The sequence below is a fragment of the Mustela lutreola genome, chromosome 5 (genome assembly GCF_030435805.1).
Source record: "Mustela lutreola isolate mMusLut2 chromosome 5, mMusLut2.pri, whole genome shotgun sequence".
NCBI lineage: Eukaryota > Metazoa > Chordata > Mammalia > Carnivora > Mustelidae > Mustela > Mustela lutreola.
Window position 1 is genome coordinate 29,904,143 of NC_081294.1, and position 15,369 is coordinate 29,919,511.

Below are 15,369 nucleotides of genomic sequence, written 5' to 3' on the forward strand. Positions count from 1 at the left end.
CGCTGCCGGGTTCGCGTCTCCTCCTTGCCGGGTAGATCCGAAGGAATGTGTGGAGCTCCGCGCAGACCAACCGAAGGGGGCAATCTGAACTTGACCGCGGTGTCGGCGCCAGGCTTTGCCCCAGCGCCCCGCGCTATGAGGGAGGGCGCTCCGTCGGGTGGAGGGTTACACTGGGCTTTCCTCGCGCCTGTCGAAGGCTTTCCTTCCTTCCCGGGTGTCTAGCCCTGTCGCGTTTCTGCAGGGCAGAGGGCAGTGGGGAGGAGAGGAGCGGCTTGCCGGAGTCCCCCTCACACTACGAAGGAGAGATGTGCGGCGGCCCAGCCTAGGAGGCAGAGTGTTTGCCAGGGGACGCTGAGAGTAGGGATGAATTTATAGGACTCTCACTCTGTGACGTGCCCTCCAGTGGCTTTTCTGATTCGCTTTCTGACCTAAACACACATTAGTTTAGTCCCCATGCTAGGGCCAACACGGTCTCCAAATACCTGCTGGCTGAAGTCAGAGGCTTTGCATATCATGTATTACATGGCAGGCAATGAAGAAGGCTTCTGAGGCTGGCCGGCTCCTCAGTCCTAGGCTCCATTTTCATGCTGTTGTAATATAATATCAGACGTGGGGTAGGCACATACATTCAAAATCCCAATTCCAGAGGGGTAAGATCATTTTATCAGGAACAGGTCAAAGGAGGTTGGGCTAAACCTTCTTTTATCCTGATTTTGCAAAATGTGGATGGGAAACTTAAGCAAGCACTCCATTGGATGCTGAGTTTCCAGGGAGCTGAAGACCCAGCTCCCTTTCCTGATCTCTGTGAGACCTTTGAAGCATTCCTTTTGTTGGTTAGCTTACCACCAGAAGCAGCCAGAGCCTTCTTTTGTAGAGGACACGAGGAGGGCAAGTCCTTACACACCCCCTGTGCCTGACTCTCCCCGTAAATACATCTCATTCACACAGCACGTGAAATTAACTCTGCCTTTAAAACAATGTACTAAATAAGGTATGTGTTCACTCAGCTGAAGTCTGCTTTTCGGAAGCCATTGGGACCTGAATTCAGGGAGACCTCTTTTATTTTATGAGGTGGGGCCAGGGAAAGCATAAACAGGCTCAGTTTACGTCCATGTACCTCTAATTGTATGAGTCATCTGGTTGTTGGGGAGAGTGTGTTCTTCAAGTAGCTAATACAGACAATAGACAGGGGAAATGTGTGTGGCAATGTGGGGAGAAGATCATGTATTATTAAACTTTTTGAAAGTCAAAGATCAGCTACCTTTGGAGGTTTGTCAGTAAAGCTAGTGTGGGAAGAAAATTGTTCTTAGTAATGCTACCGTGATTTAAGCGAAGCAGAATGAAAAATCAAGTCATCCAAACACACCTTAGCTGAAGTTAAGATGATCACTGTAGTTCTGCAGAACATGACATTTCCTTCTTTGCTGGATTTATGGTAGACGTGTAGATGGATTTGGAAAAGGGAGGGCAGGATAAGCTTAACATATTTAGGCTTATATTCATAGTTTAGCATTGTTTTGGGAATTCAAAGGCAACCCTAGTCAGTGTCCCTCCCATGAATGATTTCTTCATTTTCAGAAGGTTTTTCACTTAGGATGGTCATGCTGTCCAAGCACCTGCAATGATTTAGCACTTGTTAGGCGCTAGACCCTGGAATTGCGCTGACTGGGCTTTTAGGGCTTGCAAAGAACAGTTACCTCTGAGTTTACCCCTAGTAATGGGAGTTCGCTGTGGAAGGAAAGCTGACCGGAATCTCCACCACTCAGCCACGTGTCTCCGAAAAGCCTTCCGGAAAGGCCACCTAGCCAGGCCTCACGAAAACTGGATTGAAGTTCAGGAACTGGAAGGTCATTCAGGATACAGCTCTGTGGCTGGGTTATCTTGTTGCCCCCTGAGCAGCAGCCATCTGCGATCCCTACTAGCAGGCTTAGCCGCCAAGGTGATTCAGCTCCTCTCTCTCTCTCTCTCTCTCTCTCTCTCTGCTTTTCTTTGATTGTCTCTTGGCTTCTGATCCTGCTATCAACTGCTCAGCTCTCTGCTGATCTCACATTTTAACTCCTTTAGTGAAAGAATCTAATTGGCCACACTGGGCACTAACCAGATGCTAGGGTTGAACTCTGCGTTTGTACCAGGCCTCCATTTGGTTGCTGGACACCCTGTAGATCAGTAGATCTTGGTCAGGTACTTCTGGGCTAGTCACCTATGGCCATGCTGTTGGGGTCACATGGTACCGAGCCTGGTGACCTTTGCTTAAGAAACTTCCCGGGGTTCATACTTGCTTTCTTTCCACAGGATTTGTGCCAACAGAAGGAACTGTATTAATGGTAGCCTCTTGGAAATTAACAAAGCTCTGTCTACTGTAAGACTCAAGGATGAAAAAGATTCAACTCCTGGTCTCCATGCACTTACCAGCTATAAGAGGAGGAGGCACGCATACAAGTCGTCACAGTACGGTGACAAATGCTCTTGTATACATAGGGGTATGTATGAGGTGCTCATGTCTGATCTTCCCATGGCCAGTCAAACCCTGGGACAATTATGAAAACATACTCATGTGTTGGACCTATTCTTGGGCAATTCATTGAGACTCTCTTAGGCAGTAGAGCCCAGAAGTTGGTATTTGTTTTTTTTTAAATGTTTCCTAAGTTGTTCTAAGTACACCTGGGGATGAGGTATCAATTAACTTTATTTTTTCCCATGATTATAATCATTTTGTCATTCTTTCTGAGAGCAAAACTGAGAGATTTATCTATTTTGAGAGTCCTAGACCCTCCTAGGACTACGATGCTTCCAAAGTATTAAATTTCTTTTGGAATACTACTGATTATCTTGAAATTGTGGTATAAAGGAAAATGTAAAATTGAATTTAGAGTTAAAGCAAATACTTCTAGTTTGGGAAGAATATTTATTTGCATGATTACGACATTCAGATGGCTGCAGAAAAGGGGAAAAGGTCCAATGTTGTTAGAATCTCCTAGTACAAAGACCAGCATTTAAATGTACTATAATTAGTATTGACTAAATCACTTCAGACTCAGGGCTTGACAGACAATAAAAAACAAAATTTCTTCTAAAGTGACTGCCATGAAGAAGGCATTTGATGTCTTAGGGACAGGAGGATGACCGGATGTCACAATCTCAAAGCCCGCAGCTGCTGAAAGTAGGGACCCCTCCATGGCTCCATCTTCTCCCTTTTCTTTCTTTTTAAAAAAAATATTTATTTATTTGAGAGAGAGAGAGAGCATGAGCAGGGGGAGGTGCAGAGGGAAAGGGAGACAAGCCGACTCCCTGCTGAGCAGGGAGCCTCATATGGGGCTCAATCCCAGGAACCTGAGATTACAACCAGAGCCAAAATCAAGAGTTGGATGCTTAACAGACTGATCCACTCAGGTGTCACCCCTCCCCCCATCTTCTCCTTTTTTTTTTTTAGGAAACAAAGCTAAGTTTGTTATGAAGCTGTTCCTCAGCAAAGCCCAAAGAGAAGAGTCTGCAGCCCCACTTTTGCTCTGAGTAGGTCAATTGTCCCCTGATAAAGTCACAACAACACACCGCTAAGAATCCTCACACTGGCCCTAGATCTCAGCCTTTCATCCAGAAAAAACCTGCCTGAGGATCAGAAAGAGAGAAGCAAATATTGTTCAAGCATCTCATCTCCTCTTTGAGAGAAAAGGTTCAAAACCCTCCTAATTTCCCATTGCATTGTCATCATTTTCATTGGAATCTGGCATAGAGCTCGAACTGAAAGATTCTCAATGATGGATGCTGTCTGTACTGTGGGATCTTACAGTCCTGGGGAAGAGAAAACACAAACCAAATGATAAAAAGTAATACAGGGTACCATGAGGCTGAGGCCACAACTATTACCACATTTGGACCGCAAACTAGACCTTTCTTGGGGAAAGGAAGTGTGTGTGGGGGGGAGTGGTGGCAAGAGGGCATTCCAGGCTAGGTGGAAGGCTCTCCGGAGACTCTGTGCTCAGCCCTGCAGCCCTTAGGGGGCGGTGGAGCAATGGGTCAGCCTTTGGCCATTCACAGAACATCCTGAGGGAGCTCCCAGTGAGGCTGTGCAGCCGCTTTGCTTTGCCTATAAGGGCCAGGCCCGGGATCCCAGGACTCCCTCGTAACATGGGTCATGATGGCTGAAACAGAATCCATCACTCGAGCAAGGCAATTTCCTTTTCAAAATCACCACTTTATTGGGGAGGGATTTGTTTCATGCGAGATTGCCCTTTTGCAGTCATTTTCACCAATGATACTATTCCTCATAAAGGAAAGAGGAATTTGCTATACTTCAGACTACTTCTAAGAAGAGAAAAGAAGACAAGAAAAGGGGAAAAATGGACAGTAATGGCCTTTTGCCAAGTAGTAGTAAGAGACAAATTCTTTGGAGTAAAGCATTTCTCATAAGAAATCAACTCTGACGTTGGCATGGTAGGTTTATCAATGATTTCTGGCAGTGTCTTTGATAAGGATCTGGTTGACTAATTATCCATTAATTTTATTCTTGGTTCTTGAGATTACTTTCTGACACTCCTGTTTTCCAGAACTAAAACTTGAATCAGGTAAGAGGGTTATGGCAGACTTTGTTACTATGCAGATGGTCTAATGGCTTAGATCTAGGAGTGGCAAACTTTTTTTGTAAAGAGCCAGCATTTTCAGTAAAGACAGTAAATATTTTTGGCTTTGTAGTCCCCAGTACAGTTTCTGTTGCCATCACTCAACTCTTCCCTTATATGACAAAAGCAGATGCTGATAATATGTAAATGCATGTGCAGAGTTGTGTGTGTCCATAAACACTTTATAGACACTGAAATTTGAATTTTTGTGTGATTTTCACCTGTCATGAAATACTATTCTTTTGATTTATTCCCTCCAACCGTTTAAGAATATAAGTCATTCTTAGCTCATAGATCATCCAAAAGCAGGTAGTAGGCAGGGTTTTACCTAAAGGCTGTAGTTGACTGGATCCAGCTTTGGCTAAAGTTGTAACTTGAACATGGATCAGCTAGCTCTAGAGTTATGAAACACCAAAGCTGAAAGGGCCCTGAGGCTTCTAGCCTAATCTCCTCATTTGACCAGAAAACTGAGGCAGGGAGTGAGTAAGTGACTTAACCAAGACCACTCTTGGAGTGAGTGACATACCCTTACCCTCTGAAAAAATGTGGGATCAAATTATTTCATATGTATGTGTGTGTGTGTGTGTGTGTGTATTCTTAGGTGTGCATGACAACAGTGGGGGGTGGTCATGGAGGTATGTTGTATCACCTTTCTTTCAGATTATGATTTAGTATATTTCACTGAGGCAAAAAATGAGTCAAAATATGGAGAAATCAGTTGAAATCTTTATTGACGGCAGAGGTTGATGTCAGCCTGAATGGGGACAGAATTTTGAAAAGAGGTCGATTGCAGCCTTTTAGAGCATAGCAGATTTCCCAGGCAAAGTGGAACACTAAGTAGATTTTTTTTCCTCCTTAAAAGGCCATTTTATTCCTGTGATTAGCTTTCAGACAGCAGCTACCCAGGATCTCATCACAAAGGCACAGAGATATGTTGTGTGTGTGTGTGTGTGTGTGTGTGAGTGTAAGAGAAAGCTTTGAGAGGGAATCAAGATACCTTCATCCTAATTCTTTTGTAGGCCATCTAGTGCCTGCAGAAGAGCTTCCAGAGTCTTCTAAAGAGTAGAAAACATGGGTGATGGTTAAAGATACTGCCATAAAAGAGTTGACTCTGGGGCAAAAACTCCATATTTCGACCTTCAAGCCAAAATATTTCAAGGGACCTCTTGGCCATGTATTAATTACATCGTAAAGACTTCAATTCAGATTGAATTCAATCTTTTTCTACCGAAAATAGATGAGCTCTTTGGCCATTTCCAACTCTGGCAACAAAACCATATGGACAGCTTCTCTTCCCTACCATTCATTGTTGACTTCACATTTTCTCAGTGCGGGGAAAATGAAGTAATTAACTAATGAATACTCATCAATGTTTATGGGTTTATGAGAAGCAATTAGTAAATGCAAGTGTGAATTCTGGTCTTTAGATGTTTCAAGCAACTATCCACATATCCCTCATGGGTCAGTAGCAGGGCTGAGACCAGGCGGAGGCAGCTGGGGCTTCTCAGTCTGTGTGGTGGGCAGCACACTTGCCTCCCCTGTGTACCCACCCCTGATTAGCAGAAATGTCAAAGTGAGAGCCCCCAATCCTGAAGCTACTAATTAGGAGGAAATTATGTCAATGATCAGGCAATTCAAGTTGGACCACTGCCCTGGATGAGCTGTGGGAAACTTCTAGCATCCGTAGCCCTGCCTGTTTTTCTCTTCTTACTCCTTCGCTCCCTCACTGGACACTGTGTGAATAGATGAGATAATAAGCTAGATTTTCGGAGATCACAAATTACTCCCTGGGAATGATTTATATTGCATGGATACTTTCTGGCCTCCGGGATACTACTTGATGAATTACTGCCCTCCCGCTGTGCTCTAAGTGGAACCCTGGTGACCTGAAAGAGTTAATGCCTCCCTCCAAGTAATTCACTTACTCCTGGGGCATAATTTACACTCCAAGAGGATCTGGCCTGCCATATGTGAGGCGCTTGGAGTTCCTTGAGAGAAAGTCAGCTCTAGAAATGTAAAGAATTAATATTACAAAAGCGCATTTGCAGACCACTCTTCAAGGAATCCATCATACAGCTTCCCAGAACAATCCTGTAGGGTAGGTCGTGGATAATCCTAGCCAGTCATTCTGTAGCCAATGAAAGATCAGCCCATAATATACCCGTCATGAGGTTAGGAAACAGCATATTTGTAGAGTGACTTCACTATTAGAAAAATAATGGGTGAAAGATTGGGAAGTGCCTTTTAGAAACATGAGTAAAAACAAAAGGTAAAAGTAAGGTAAATGTAATAAAATATCTGCTTTACAATATTGAATGGTAGGAATATGACCTAAATGTAGTGGATTAATGTTTTATGCAAACACAAGAACACTAGTTTATCAGAATGTGGCATGTGTCTTAAATGGCCCCCTGAGGAGATTATCTGCGTATTCTAAGACACAGCTATTGCTTAAAAACACTTTTATGCTTTGTGAATGTGTTTCTTCATTCATTTAACAAAGAGCTATGCAGGCACTTGGCTTCATAAGGACTTGTGTGGGCAATTGTCAAGGGACATAAAAAGGCATGAGCTAATGCCCCTATATTCAGTAGTGGCAGTTATCTGGATTTTGAGGATGGGTTTAGTTCTGGGTAAAGGCCAAGCCATGTGAAATAAATTCTGGTGAAAGAGATGGGTTAAAATTGAGAAAGGGTAATTTGGAGACTGAAATTTTGTATGGCTTGGGGTACCTTGCAACAAGGGCCTCCATTCTTCCTCTTGCCTCTCTGGGTTCATGTGCTTTGCTGTGTGACTTTGCAAATGCTTTTACTAACCAGGTAGCGCCATCTCCGCATCCCTTGAATCTGAACTGACACAGTGACTTGTTCTGGCCAGCAGAATGTGATGACAGTGAACATCTCCCCCTTTCTGAGCTTAGGACCCCAGAGGCTGACATATTCTCACTTACTTACTCTTTCGGATTGTGCCGTTATCAGGCAAACGTGCTGGGGCTCACCTGATGAAGGATGAGAGACTCGTGGAACAGAGTAGGGCGGCTCCATTCATTACAGCCGCGCCAGTGAATGTGTGATCATTCTGAGGGTTGCAGCAAGATTACAGTGGATGTGATCTTTTAGCATGTGCTTTCATAAAGAGTGGTAGCTCTGATGATATAGCAATCTACCTTATATAGAGCCTTCAGGAATTGAGTATGCAGCGAGCGTATAACTGTTGGTGATAAATGTATCTGTGTGTGAGAGAGTGTGCGCCACTACTTGTGTGAGGGCATGGTAGCTAACGTGTGTATGAGATATATACCAATATGTACCAAGAATGTGTGCGTAGTTTTAGCTATGCTGCAATGTATATTTAACAGGACTGGTACTGTACTCTGGTTTTTCCCTTGTGTTTGCTGTTGCACACCGACTGCTAAGAGTGCATCAGTGATAAGCATTGAATACTCCATCCCTTCCCTCCCAGTAAATGGAATGAGAAAAGCCTTCTTCCATTGCTTCAGGCAACTGTCACCTTCTCTTTGTTGGTGGTCCCACATGGTCACTTAAGAAAAAAAGTGTAACCGATTTCTCACTCCAAGAACCTGATTTTTTGATCATCCGATGTGTTGAGAGTTAGCTCACACCTCCACCCCTAGACGTGTACATGAGCTTAGTCAAGATCAGCAGAGCTGCCTCACTGACCACTCCAGACAGATGAGCAATAAATACTTCTTATTTTATGCTTCTGGGATTTTTGTGGTTGTTACATAGCATTGTTATGGCGATCGAGAACTAATACAGCTTGAAAACTGGGTCCGAAAGAGGAACTCCTTATGCTGAACAACAGTAGAATTCCTGGAACAAGTGCATGGGGTCTCCAGGGAACCGCTAGGTGGTGGTCACATTCATGTGGGGGTATCCATTCCTGTATTTATTGGGTATCCTTCTTCTGTTCCTACTGCACCTTGTGCCACACACAAATGCTTGTATGCAATTCCCGCTCCATTAGATTAAATGTTCTGCAAGGGCAGTAATCACATCTTTCCGTTTTGCATCCCTAGAACCCAACACATAAATGGTATTAAGTGCTGGGAAAATAGGAAGAACTCCATGAGAAGTCCTAACTTGCATTGCATACTTTTAGTAACTTGGGTCTATTCACATGTGTTTGGTGCATAATATGGAATCTTAAAAATTAATGAAAGCAGTAACTTGATGAAAGGATACATGCACATGTTCTGTCTTTCAAAAGGTGCAAAGGTAACTTCAGTGATAAGCAATTCTTCCTCACATGCCGTCTTCAAGCCCCCCACTCCCCTGGTAACACAATTACGGGATTCTTATTAATCAATTCTTCCAGACAATGTGCAGTTATTAAAATAAAGCTTTTGTCTAGGAAAGAAAGAGGACTTTTTCAACCATCGTATCTTTAAAAATCTGTGCATTTTACTGTCTCCTTTCTTTTGGTTGTTTGGGCCTACTGGATGTAGCCCTTTGGTTCTTTGCTCGAATGCCGGGAGAACCTCTCCCTTGGAGTTTGTTCCTTTTTGATACAGCAATTTTCCTTCGGCCTTAAGGTTTGAACACTGCTGGAATGAACACAACTGTTTATGTTTACTTCTTAGCTTGTAGACTTCTTCTATCACATGAGATGTCAGCCCAGCTCCAAGAACCTGCTAATTACTTCGGAACCAGGCAGCAGGGGGAGCAGATAAACTCAAAACATTGAGTTCCCTAGGTGACAGAGAGCCAGGAGCTCTGAAGCCCTAAAAAACAAAAACAAAACAAAACAAAAAAACTTTTAATAGTGAGTGGGTACAATTTTAATAAAAACTCTTAAAGGAATCTTTACAAACCAGTATGTTGGTTCTGCTTTAGAACAATGCAAAGATTTGTAAACTCTGGCAAAACCATGTTAGCATAATCACATTGTCTGGAATAAACCTGGCATTGTATCTTTTGAGGCATGTTTGGGGGGTTCTATGAAGTGGTTTAAACCAAAGCCACAAAAATGAGAAAAAATTTATTTTCAGATGAATTTTAGTAGACTGCCAATTCCTAGCATTTATGTGCTTAAAGATGCCAACTTAAAAAAATCTTGAAAAAAAAAATCTTGACAATTAAGTGGTTTAAAGATATTCTTCTTGGGGTGCCTGGGTGGCTTGGTGGGTTAAAGCCTCTGCCTTTGGCTCGGGTCATGATCCTAGGGTCCTGGGATCAGGCCCCACATAGGGCTCTCCGCTCAGTGGGGAGCTTGCTTCCCCCTCTCTCTGCCTGCTTGTGATCTCTCTCTCTGTCAAATAAATAAATAAATCTTTAAAAAAAAAATTCTTCTCCAAGATTCATGGAATTTCAGGTTCAACTAATTTTAACAAGTACAAAATATATCCTAGGTACCCTAATTCGGTGTTTGTATATATATTTTCTCACCCAGTGGAATGAGTTATTCATTAAATATTATGTCACCATGATCAAAGCAAAAAAATTAAGTAAAATGATGTATTTGTTTTAGACCCGCTTTTTCTGGTTTGGATAATCTTGGTTTGCATAATATGGTTGCCTGTAATCTCTCTGCAGAGGAAGGCTTTTGTATGTTTTACACCATATTTAGCATGATTCATTTGTATTCATGCGATGGCCACTCTCAGAGTAGAGAAACTATTGCAGTGTGGCATGCCTAGGATGTTAGTTTTTGCTTTATGATGGACGGGCTGTTTCATCAAAACATCGTTTTGAACAGATGTGTTCTGGTGTTTACTGAAGGGAGAATTTAAACCAGACTGATTAATTAGCAGTTAGGCAAGACATTTCCCTGCACCTATCTGGGTAGTCTGGGGATTATGAAGCTGTCAGTAAGTTATACTCAGATGATGAAAAAAATGACAAACAGCAAACAAAACCTCAGATCACAATGCGAGTGTGTAAAATATGGTGTCCTGACTACTCTATGTGGTTTTTATTAGGACTGAGTTTTCTGGAGTGGGCTTGATAGGGCTAGCACAGGGGTCAGCAGACTTTTTCTGTTAAGGGCCAGGTAGTAAATATTTTAGGCTTTGGCGGCCATATAGCCCATCACAATGATGCAGTTCTTCATTAAACATTAAGCATTGAAACAATCGTAGATAGTGTATAAACAAATGAGCATGACTGTGTTTAATAACATTATTGTTTTTGCAATTTTTTCCCCAGTCACTTAAAAATGCAAAAAATACTCTTTGTTTGCCCACTATTTATTTGGCCCATGGACCATAGTTTGCTATCACTTAGACTAAAGCAAAGTTTCTCAAGTCAGTTTCAGTCCTGTCCTTTCTTCCTCCCTTACTCACGTCCTTCCTTCCTTCCATGGGACTAATTCTTTTTAAATCTTCATTTCTATAAATTTATAAAATGAGGGATAAGAGTAGCTCCACTAACTCTTCATCAACTCACTCCACAGGTTTCTGTGATGGCTGTGCAAGAACAAGGATCTAGGATCTTCTAACTCCCCATTCAGTTTGAGGGACTTTGGACTCTGACTCCCTGCACTCAATCTCAGGAATGTTGGCAGGATTAAAAGAGGTAATGGATGTGAAAGGATTTTGAAGAAAGGGAAGTGCCATGCTGATACAAGATATTGACTACATTATGACGTGTCAGGAATGCATTTGCCAGGGTTCCTGGGTGGCTCAGCCAGTTAAGCATCTGCCTTTAGCTCCGGTCATAATTCCAGGGTCCTAGGATCAAGTCCCAAGTCAGGCTCCCTGCTCAGCGGAGAGTCTGCTTCTCCCTCTCCCTCTGCTCCTCCCCCCCCCCCCCCAGCTTGTGCTCTCTCTCTGTCTCTGTCTGTCTGTCTCTCTCAAATAAATGAATAAAATCTTTAAAAAAGGAATGCATTTTACATTACATCAGTTACAAGTAGGTGAGAACTTAAGTAACAATGGCTTAAACTATAAAGAAATTTATTGTTCGCTTACCTTCTGTACAAGGTCCCAAGATTTCTGCAGTGGCTTCATGATGTCATTCCAGACCTAATGTTTGCTCTCTGCATTCTGCTCTTATCCATGTATTGGCGATACCTCCTTTCACAGTGCAAGATGGATGTCACAATTCCAAAAGACATGTCCTCACATGGTGGTGCCCCAAATGAGAAGAAAGAGATGGGGAAATGGAGAGAAAAGAAAGAAAAAATGGGCTCCAAGAAGAGCCCTCAATCATTTTATCAGGGAGGAAACTCTCTTCTAGCACACCCCCAGCAGGCTTCTCTTCACATCTCATTGCGTTGAACTGGTTCACATGACCGTCCTCGTCACATCATTGGCAAAGTGGAAGAGGGCTGTGCCTGGCAAGTAAACCAACCATGAGTCAGCCTTTGCAACTGGATATAATGCTTCCTAACAGTGAGGATTCTGCTAGCAAAGATGAGTGAGAGCAACTGCTGGGGTCTGCCATGTGATTTTCCTTTCCTCTTACCCGTGACTGGCTGGCATCAGGTTGGGGAACAGCTGATGAGCTAATACCCTAAGGACATAGGGTAGGGATGAATCTTCCAGAAGCCAGGCAAGCTGTCTGCATAGGCGTGGACAAAGACCATAGTAATTAGTGGGCGGGGTCCGGCTGTGAGTTGAGACTGCATGAGGGCAGAATCTCAACATGACTTGCACCAACCTGAGAAGGAAGTGGAAGAAGGGAGGAACCCGGTGGTCATCTCCATGTGGCTCCTGGAACGTACTAGCGGGAGCCAGCTTAATGCCCATATATTATTCTATTTTATGAGAAAATGCTCCACAGTCATTTTTCTGAGGAATCATTTCTTGGTAAAATCTGGTACTGGAGGTATCTTTGTAGGTGTGTCTTGTTTTCAGGAAGTTTAGATTAAAAATATGGACTCACAAAACAACAATTGGGGGTTAGAAATTTTCAAGTTTAAAATATTCTTCATTGAATAGAAGAAAATGCTTTGGTGTCCTTCAAATGATTTCACTGATGGATTTCACACATAATTTGTGTGTATACACACAGACACACGTATATATCTATTGCATTACATTGATCTAGGCAGATCTAGAAATTGATTAATTGAAAAAGCATGAGTAAAATAATCCTTTAGAATGAGATGTACACTAATGTGAGCTAAATTAAGCATCTCAGGGTTTCAGGGTACCAAGCAAATGATGTTTTCCAAGGAATTAAAAATACCTACTCCAAAAAGAAAGCCTCACTGAAAATATACACTCTGTTCAGAGGTCAAATCTCATTACTGTGCAGATTCCCACATTATCTGGAAAACTGAACCAAAGGACCCTCAGAACTCTAAGATTCCTTCATTGTGTGAGTACCATTTAACTTTGAGGGTTTCTGCTTTGCTTAAATACTGCGATTCTGTGGTTATCATAGAAATGTCTTTATAATCAAGTTCCAAGCTCATAGCCCACTATCCAGACATTCACCTCTCCATTCATCTCTTTGTTCATATATGTGTGTCTGTCTATCATGCATCTATCTATCTATCTATCATCTCTCTATATATATCACTATCTATCATTTGTCTATCTATAATCTATCTCTCTTAGCTCACATATTGTTTCTGCTCTCATGGAACTTACAACCTTGAAGAGGAGATCGACATTAAACATCTGCTTATATGGATGAATGTATAAATACACCCCAGATTTGTGCTCTGAAGAAAGGAACATGGCTCTGTGAAAGGACCATGCAGGAAGCTGCCACCCTAGACTGGGGCTCAGGGAAGCCTTCTTTGAAGAAGCAATGCTTGATCTGAGAACCAGCGTGTGATTGGGATTTAGGAGAAAGGAGGTAGAGTGGGACAGAAAGAGCATTTTTAACAGAGGTACAGTACGTGTTCACCTGTCTGTCCATCCATCCATCCATCCATCCATCCATCCTGTTTGATGGTGACAGGACCGTACAAAGTGATCATGGAGGTGTAATCCAGAAGAAGCTCTCTGATTTCTGAGTCTGTAAGTCCATTTAGGGAGACAAGAGAAGCATGTTTTTAAAAAATACTCAAAAAATGTTTGGTTATTTTAAGAAATCATAGATGTGAGGTAATTTTAATGCTTACTATTACTCTTACTGGGATGGAATTTGCCTGACTGAACACCCAGACACAGCCCTCCTGGGTATCAACCCCATTCTGGCTTTTTTTTTTTTTGCCCATGGAGAAGGTGTAGAGGACAAGACCCACTGCCAGCAGCCCAGCTACACTTCCACGGAAACTAAAGTAAATCCTGCATTAACAGAGGAATTTTTTTTTAATTTTTAATTTTTTATAAACATATATTTTTATCCCCAGGGGTACAGGTCTGTGAATCACCAGGCTTACACACTTCACAGCAGGAATTTAATCTTACAATGAATTCCTTTTTTTTTTCCTAGTGCTTTTAGAATTGAGCACAACCCAAAATTCAATATTTTAAAAAAATGAGAATTACATTGGTATTGTTCTACATAAAGAGATTTCACCATTTCACTGTGACCCTCCAGAATACAGTTGCCCATACCGCAATCCGGTAGTTTGCGGGCTCACTTTCAGTGATTAGCAAATTAGCCCTTTACAGCTGTTGTAAATATTCCATTGGGTTCACAGAATCTTGGTGTTAAATTTATACCTGGAATGAGCGTAGAGATCCAATATAATTCTCATTTTATGGGAGAAGAAATTGAAAACCAGATAGGTTAAGTGATTTTTTTCCTAAGCCACTTAAAAATTTATGCTCCAACTCACCCCACAGGCTTTAGTGATGGCTGTGCAAGTTGAGAACAACCCATATCTAGATCTCCTAACCTGGCTCAGGGTGAGGGGCTTTGGAGCCTGACTGTGCACTCAACTCCTTGCTCTTTGCTGGTCTTGTAACCTTGGAAACTTGCTTCACTTCCCAAGGTATCCCTTTCTTCATCTATAAGAGAGGTTACTACTTGTGCCCACCTCACTGCATTGTTGAAAAGGTGCAAATGCTCTACAAGAGTCAGACCTGCAGTAAATGCTCAGTAAATGCTTTGCCACATGTCTTGCTTTGGCCAACAGAAGGAGGACAGAGGTGCCATGTATCAGTTCTAGGTGGAACTTCAAGAAGCATGGCAAGTGTCTTCTGCTTTCTTGTGCCCCAGCTTGACCATGAGAAAACCATATCTTGGTAAGTCCATCATCCCACAGAAAGGAGAAGGATGGAACAAATGTGAAATATTATAATGAAGGTCACCATGAACATTCTTGTGTAGGTCTTTCTGTGGGTATATGCATGTATTTGTTTTAAGTATATGTACCTACGAGTGTAATTAATTAAAAGCAGCCAAACCATTTTCCAGAGTGGCTATAACATTTTACACCAGCAGTGATTGAGGGTTCCCATTCATCTACATCCTCACTAACACTTGACACTGTCAGTCTTAGATCAAATCCATTTTGCTGGTGTGTGGTTGTTGGTAGCCTACTGAGTTGCAAAAAAGTTTCATGCTTGTTCGAGAACTTCTAACACTAACTTCTAGGTCCTCTGTTTTGTCCTCAAGGATGGAACATAAGAAATTAGATGAAGCCCAGACCCAGACTTATCACTCAGCCTTGCTCATCAATGCTACCAACTGGGAACTGGCCAAACCAAGTACCATGTACTCTAGGAACACCCAGCCAATGGGGTAGTTGGAGAACCTTCTAGGTGGCCACACTGCTTAGATGCCAAAGCTACTTCTCCTGTGTGGGAAATGTCTGTGAGTGTGAGGTGGAGGTACTAAAGGTCTCTTCTACACGTTCTGTATATTTAATGAACAACAAACATCCT

General features: G+C 42.4%; 1 long non-coding RNA gene across 1 annotated transcript; it reads left to right on the forward strand.

The window, feature by feature from the left end:
- The first annotated feature begins 1,117 nt into the window (after positions 1 to 1,117).
- LOC131831674 (uncharacterized) lies at positions 1,118 to 13,773 on the forward strand. The gene is made up of 4 exons (XR_009353751.1): positions 1,118 to 1,939; positions 2,293 to 2,480; positions 11,031 to 11,152; positions 11,560 to 13,773. It is a non-coding gene; the product is annotated as an uncharacterized LOC131831674 (long non-coding RNA).
- Positions 13,774 to 15,369: the final 1,596 nt, after the last annotated feature.